This window comes from Antedon mediterranea, chromosome 1 (assembly GCF_964355755.1).
Source record: "Antedon mediterranea chromosome 1, ecAntMedi1.1, whole genome shotgun sequence".
NCBI lineage: Eukaryota > Metazoa > Echinodermata > Crinoidea > Comatulida > Antedonidae > Antedon > Antedon mediterranea.
Genome location: NC_092670.1, coordinates 35080936 through 35089265, shown reverse-complemented (window position 1 = coordinate 35089265; position 8330 = coordinate 35080936). Strand labels below are relative to the sequence as shown.

Genomic DNA, 8330 nt, shown 5'->3' with positions numbered 1-8330 from the left:
TACCTTTGAAGGGTTTGACACTCTATCTTGCATAACAGCTGAAGTAGACTTTTTATAACTTTGAGAAAACTGTTAAACAAAAAAATGCTTAAATATTTATATTTAAAAGGCTTTAATTAATACATATTTAGAAATTGAATCATGCTCAACAACGAGACCAATCTTAGGCTACAATTTTGGCACTATTGGCATGCCATACCCATTATATAATATTATACAGTACCTACCTAGTATTACATTAATACTACAAGGATAACTTTTCTCCCTCAATGTCTAGACATCATGACCTCTATCTGTAAGGATAGGAGAAGGGTAAATATATAATAAATTACAACATTTCTGGTTATCAGGCAATAACATTTTCTGTAATCTTTAAACAGAATCAAGATTGAGAGAGATTCGGTAAAAGGAAATCTTCACACAGGAAAAATGTTTTTTACTGATCAAATTTCAATCATTTATATAATTTATGATTGAATCTATTTTTTATTACAGTAAACATTAAATGTTGTCATATCAAATATGTATGTCTAGACGAGTTTAGACCTTACATTTTGAAGAGTTTAAAGAATAGGTGTTAAAGTTGGGCTAATAAATTCTACATACGGCTCTTACTAAAACACACATAGGCTACCTAAATGATGAGTATATAGAACCCATATTAAACAAACACCTCTTTAGGACCCAACAAGTGCCCCTGAAAAGGGTTTGGTCTGTTTCAAGGGGTGAAAAGCGTTATACACCGGGCAATATGTCCAAACTGGCTTCTTAATTGTTAAATTTGTAGAAATATCATTAATACAGAATGCTGAACATTAAATTAATAAATTATTTGTGATAACCTTTCTGAAATAGAATTGTCATAGGCTGTGTGTTTAACTAAAATATATGTTAATAGTTTAACTATATTATATTATATGATTTTAAAGGTTTATATTATATATATGTGTTTTAGTTGTTAATTATTTAAATTTATATAAACTTATATATTTTAATTCCCAATTTTAAATTGGTACAAAATGGCAAATCTCCAGTCTATGGTTTGGTGTTATCAAGAGAAGAAAAAAACATTCAGAATAGGAATTTAAAAATGAAAAGTTTACTATAAACTAGATGCAATTAATTAGATTATTTAGAGCATATCTTTAATACAGTAGAACACTAAATAATGAAACACATAAACACCTAATACTATTTCAAGACAAAATGTATATATTGATATAAATGTTTTCATTGACGATAAAGTAATTGGACAGTAAAAAAAATATCCTTTGGGACAATATTTAGAGGACACATGTCCGTGACATAACCCCTATTTAGGGACCCCATTACTAGGTGCCTAAAGCCGATTTTCCACTTGGCGAATTTGTTCGCGCGAATCGATAGCGTCATGCTATGCACATGCGTATTCGCGTTTCTGTATGTCATACTGCCTTCTTCGACGAATTCTAGTTTCTTGGATTTTTCGCTTCAGCGAAATTTACTAGTTCGAATTGTTTCTACTTTTTGCGAAGCGAAATATTGCGCAACCAATCAGAGCTCAGGAAATGAGCTATGACGCTTTCATGAGCACTCATGCAAATCGAAATGCTCAGCAACCACGCGAGGAACATGAACGTCGCAGCTATTCGCTCATGTAGTGGAAAGAGAGTAGGCGATTTTTTTCTCTTCGAAACGTTGGATTCTTGCGAACAAATTCGCCAAGTGGAAAATCGGCTTTAGGCACCTAGTAATGGGGTCCCTAAATAGGGGTTATGTCACGGACATGTGTCCTCTAAATATTGTCCCAAAGGATATTTTTTTTACTGTCCAATTACTTTATCGTCAATGAAAACATTTATATCAATATATACATTTTGTCTTGAAATAGTATTCATTCTCCTTCAATAGAAGCTTTAGTTTATCCTTCAGTTAACAGATAATTAAAAACACATGATTTATGCATCTGTGTTTAAATTCATTCTTCTATGAAGGGAAAATACAGAAGATTATTGGGGTTAATGTTCTTAATAAATTCTTCATTGTTTTCACAAATCTCTGATCCTACTCCAATGAAAAAAAATGTATTAGATTAGAAAGATCATTATGAATAATAATCACATTTTCATTCAAAATCCACTTAAAATATTTGTAGTTTTTTCGGAAGCTTATGTGGATGACAAAAAAAACCCCCAAGCAATTAAATTCCTGATATGTTTGTAATAAGGTTTGGATGGATTAGATTAGTAATCAAGTAGAATATATTTAAGAAGCTTAGGACAATGACAAAATCCAACACCAAAACAAATTCCAGATATATTTGTAATAAGTTAATTTGGAAGGCATCCAACGCTTACAAAAACGAACCGGGCAAATCTATATTAGTACTAAATATGGTATATTTCCGGGTTGAATTGTTATTTAAGCTGTTTAGATATTACTTACAAACATGAAGGTAGCTTAACCCATTAAAACTTCAGAAAATGGTGTAAAGTTTTAGATTGAAGTATTGTTTCAGGCCACCCTCATCTGTGTTCGCGGCAGCAACATTTCATGATTTATTTTACTCCTACTGTACATGACATTCAAAGTAATTATGCGCAGAAGCAGATCCATAGCAGAACAAGTTTGTCAAACATATAGTTTAAATATCAAAAAGTAGTTCATAACTCCATCTTCATAATAAAGAATGGGGGGGGGGGGGAGGAGGGAGCGTGTACCCATGATTCAGTACGCCTAACTTAACATGGGTGGGCACCAGTAACATCTTAAAGATGTATTGTCCCCCAAAAGCATGAAAAATGAAGATTAATTAAATCAAACTTTGAATATGTTATTTTGTAGTTTTAATAAAGTTAATCACTTCCATAAAAAAAAAACGTTTTCACTTATAAAATGACACAATAAATGGTTAAATTCAACCAAAATTCCACTGGCTGGCAGCAAATTTGACCTTTTTTTGCTTTACATAACATTTTTTTCAGGTAAATAAATTTTTTGTCGATCCAATTTTTGGTCAAAGTGGATAACTATTATGTTACATTAAAATGGAATATTCAACAAAAATTGTTTTAATAATTATTTTTTCAGGGGGACAATACATCTTTAAACCATTCTGTGAAAAATTCAGTAAAAAAATTTGCAAGATACTAGAAAGTCAAACAATTTTCTACCTCTCTACAAAACAATATCTATTCTTTACAAGGTCAATTCTGTGAGACAAATCTATAATTTGTCATCATCTAAAAAAAAATAGGTTACTTAAGCTGACTTACTTAAAATAACATCACTAATAATTCCAGATACTGGATTGACCCAATCAATTAATAAAGTTTATTTTAGCTAAGTTAATCACAATTTTACACAAATAAGTTGTAAAACATGGGAATGAAAAGATGGACAAATTTGGCAAAAATTCTTTCGACGACGGAAATGCATTTGATTGATTTGGCACGAGTTTAGACCAAAGAGAGTATTTTACCTATTTATCTAAATGTATATATTTGTATTAAAATTATATTTTATTGATAATTGTATATTCTCTGAAAAAAATCAATATATCATATTAGTTATCAAATTTATACAGTTTTTGCGTAGCGATTCTATGGAAACGCTAGAATTTATCGGGGATCTAGTACGCGAGTGCTAAATATTCTTTGGTACGCGTATACGATTCATCGCCGACAAAATCGGCAAAGTTGAACCATATGGTTGAACTTTGCCGATTTGACTGCGATGAATCGGGGAGCTTTCCCGATTGCGTCGGCGACATCAGCACGTGTAGCGATTTTAATGGAAACCAGGCTTAAGTTACTAATTATTTGATTATGGTAAATAATGTTTAGTTATTAAACAAAAATAAGTTTATATACATGTATAAAGGATAAGACTTTAAAATAACATTTTCTCCATCCTGTTTGATAATGGGTTTAGCAACCTTTATAATTGTTTAAATAAACAAAATTTCTGTTTTAAATGGCGGAGGTTGTTGGCAAATAAAACTTTGTGTTTAAATGTTTTTAATCAATCATAAATAAATTATCTTTTTAAAAGTGAGTTTATAATTAGAGTTGATTGTAAACGATGAAATGGGAATTTTTTTACATAATTTATCAATCTTTCAGTTTACAAATAAAATATAATACCATTTGGAAATCTTAAGTATAATTTACTTATAAGTACAATAGGTTGACGGAACAGCACATTGCTGACGACTATAATATTAATATTAAGAAATTTTAAATAACTTTATATTTAAACTTTGCTGAGTGTCAACTATGAAAAATGTAATTAAAACAGAAAATATTTTAATATTTATTTTTAACAATTTACTATTATCTGATGGCAAAAATTTAGTCCAAGCACATGTGTAAATATGATTTCCAGCCTGGGTCACAAAAATGCATCAGAAATTTTTACATGATTGTGGTAACAATTACTAGGTGTTTGTAGGCAAACATTACTCAACAATATTAAACTGTTTTTCTGCGGCTTGCTTTGATATAAATAAAGAATTCAATCCTTTTTTATGAATTAAAATAAACAAGATATATATTTCGAAACCTAATAAGCTCAGTGGTTCATCCCACGATAAAGGTCTAAATCTTGTGCTTTACAGGTATGAAAGAAATCAAAAGGAAAATGGTGAAATCAATTGAGCATTAAATCAGTAATATATATTCTTTTGTGAAATTCTAAAATAGTGGGCAAATTCAAATATTTCAGCTTAATACAGCATTCTTTTACTGTAATCTATTGTATGGTTACTAGGGTCATTAAGAATAATAGTGGTGGATCCATAAAATACACAGAAAGATGGCAGGATAGGTATGGAAATAATAACATTAATACTAATCATGAAGATGTATTGTCCCCCAAAAACATGAAAAATTAAGATTAATAAAATCAGATTTTGAATAGGCCATTTTGTAGTTTAAAAGTTAAGCACTTCCGCAGAAAAACGAACGAAAAAAAAATGTTTTCACTTATAAAAAAAGACAAAAAGGTTAAATCAACCAAACACCTATTGGCTGGTAGTAGCAAATTTGACTATTTTTTTTGTTTTAAAATAGTTTTTTCAGGTAAATAATTTTTATTTTTCGATCCAATTTTTGATCAAAGTCAATAACTATTATGTGATATTAAAATGGCATATTCAACAAACAAATTTATAAAAAATAATTTTCAAGGGGACAATATATTTTTAAGAATCAAACAGATTATGGGTGGGGCAAGGGCGGGGAAGAATGTGTGCTGGATTTTTGGTGGTAGTGGGCTAATTATAATAATATTGCTTTGTTTTTATCAGTGTTTCTGTATCATTATAATAATGTTAAAGAAAGAAAAGGTATTTTAAAAGTTAAAAAAGATTTTTAATATGACTAACATATTCTATGAATCTATAAGATGAAATGTCTGCCACTTTACAAATATTATTTTTGGCTAAAAAATGTTGTAACCATGCTCTTTCTACTTATATTGCCACGGTTATGTTTAAATGCCATGATATGAAACATGTTTACTGTATATCAATATTAGTAATATATTTTTTATTTTGTGTCACAAATGAAGCAAGTGGTATTATTACAAATAAATATCCCTATTAAAACAATATATAATTTATAGTTAGCAGAAATAATATTATAAGTTGTAAATATTGTAATTTATTTTTTAAGAAGTTTGTAAATAATATTGATCCTGTTTAAAGCATAGAGCGAATATTTCTTAAAATATATATTATTATATTATACATAGTTGCTTTGTTAGATAAATATATACTAGCAAAACTGTTATTGATTGTTAAGATAAAGATTCTGAAAGAAAAATCCTACTGAAATTACTGCAGTATATGCAGTAAATGTACTGTAAATTTTGTAACAGGCAGCTGTGTTGTTTTGAAATATTTAAATGAAATGGTTTTAGTTGATAAAAAGATAAAACCTTGATATGATAAGTTGATAAGATTTCTTGTATTGTAATGAAAAGTTATTATACACTATCTGAAATAAACTAATAAACAAAATAAAACATGATTTCATCTGTAGACTAGTAGTAGTTTTTGTGTTAAACCATGGATTAAAGAATAGTATAGAAGGATATGCATCGACGGTGACATCAAACGATTTTCCAACGCGCTTGCCTATACTAAAGCACTGCTGCCAATCAAACAAGCATGCTCATTGAACTCCGTGTCTCTAACCGCGGTCCTCTGTAAAACGCTGCGAATCAACTGTTACATTTTTTTAGACCAAAACGTAACCATGTAGAAATCGTATGCGCAGTCTGAATGTTCTATTGACATGTCTGCGTCGATGATTAATTGACAAAAAAAAATATTTTTAAAAAATAATTCTGTTTTAGTTTCATCACCATCGGACTACGAAAAGTTCACTTTCTTACGACTGGTAATTTTAAGTAGTTGGTAATATTAATAAAATATGCAATTTTTATATTTGAATTATCATTGTTTGCCTGCCATCTTCTGTCATTAAAAATTGCGTTAATCTATAGAATATTAAATTATGCATTTGACCATGTATGCTGTTAGCGTGGCCGGTGTTCACCCATACAACAATCATGTTTTTAATATATGGCTAAGCAGTGGTTTCTTCCTAAATCTCCTTAATTATCGATGTGATTATATTTAAATTGTAGTGCCTGGTGGTTGGCTAGTGGTTATGTCATCCACATCACATCCAATCACCGGGTCTAATTGAATGAAAACAGCGATCCCTGATCCGGGATTGGCTGGCTATGTATAGTTGCGATTCGTTACCTAGCGGTCGTTTTGAAAAGTACACGCAGGGCAAACTTAATCACGAACAAACGAAGTACCTATTATTATTCACACAAGAAGTAAGACAACGGTGAGTATATAGATCATGATTACACGTTGTATCTACTACACTTAAGATTAGCCTAGGCCTACCTAGGCAGTATCAATGTCGGCAAATCATATGGTTTACTAGTAAGCCTAGAAAGCCTAGGCCTAGTATCCTTGCTGATTTTGTAATTTTACATGTAGGCTGAGACAACAAATAGTTTTGTCTCAGATGTAGGGCTACTACAGGTCATAAAATGCTACTTTAATGTCATAAAAACATTAACGTAGATCAATCGTGGCAGAAACCTATACTAATTACAATTATAGCATCTACAATTCCTCATCAGAAAGGTTATAACTAAATTCGTCGTCGTATAAATTGTTCGTCGCCATTGTTGCTAATGCTAGCGCTAAAACATCATGCCACCAAAGAACGCGCGAAAGAAGCGTAGCCAACAAGGTCAAATATCGTTGCACATGACTGTGCAGTAAACAATATATTAGGCACGCGACCGTTTCGTTGTTACCATGCGGTTAATTAAACTGATAACATTGTGGGCGGTCCGCGGTCTGTCGGCGAGAGTCAAGGAACCCTTGATCTCACGTCGATGCATATCCTTCTATTCTTTAATCCATGGTTAAACCAAACAGGAAAACTATCAGCAACAGCAGAAAATGACTGGCTTACCAACTACTGTATATTTAATTGTTAAAGACACATTTCCCTACGTTTTGAATCTAATTTAAGATCACAAAATGCATTTTATGTAAAAATAAATAGTTACTATACAAGTCTATTGCGATCAAAACAAAACCAGGCTAGGCTTAAGACCATCCACGACGAAAAGGGCATTCATCGAAAAATAATAGAAGAGCAGACTAAGTGTGTATTCACCATTTTCTGTATCTCAGTGTTATTTACAGTGTTACTGTTTCTATGTTTCTATGGTTACCACCAGGTAGGCTTACTTCATTAAAGCTTCTATGAATGGATGTACTGGTTGGGAGCAGGAACGCTAGTAGACCAAACCCAGTACCGTTTTGATTACGATCAATCGGGAAATTACCTCACAACATGTTGAGAAAAAATCTGGAAAAAAATACAAATAGAAATTAAATATCAATGTGATAATTACTAAATAATAAATACAATACCCACCACTAACTACATCCAATATTATTGCCACTCAATGGTGCTTAATTAATAGAAAATACAAATTGACAAACCACGCCAACAAATATAAAATTATAAATGGCCATGCCAATTATAGCCTAGGCCTAGTTTTTGGAATTTGATCAAACCATTTTTTCAGCTAGTCAACTCAGCTTAACCAACAAAGCCCAAAACTTTGCCTCAACAAGTAAGGTAAACTCGGGCTCAGCCCTGTATCATCTCTATAATAGGCCTAGTTAATACATGGCGTAATAATACATAATTAATATTACATATGATATGTATAGGCCTGTGCTAATCTAGGCCTAGGTCTATATAATAGTATTAGACCTCTATCTGGCTAGTCCTATCTAC

The 8330-nt window shown here is 31.1% G+C and overlaps 1 long non-coding RNA gene across 3 annotated transcripts in view; it reads right to left on the bottom strand.

Annotated features, from left to right (window-relative positions):
- Positions 1-7921, bottom strand: part of LOC140042706 (uncharacterized) — a 79993-nt gene extending 72072 nt beyond the window's left edge. For 2 of the 3 annotated variants that reach the window (XR_011844206.1, XR_011844256.1), the window contains exons 1-2: positions 7698-7921; positions 228-293 (exon numbers count right to left, since the gene is read on the bottom strand). This is a non-coding gene — a long non-coding RNA (uncharacterized lncRNA). Of the gene's footprint in view, positions 1-3; positions 70-227; positions 294-7697 lie in introns of all 3 variants that reach the window. The other variant, XR_011844292.1, reaches the window with a different exon arrangement.
- Between the last annotated feature and the right edge of the window lie 409 nt (positions 7922-8330).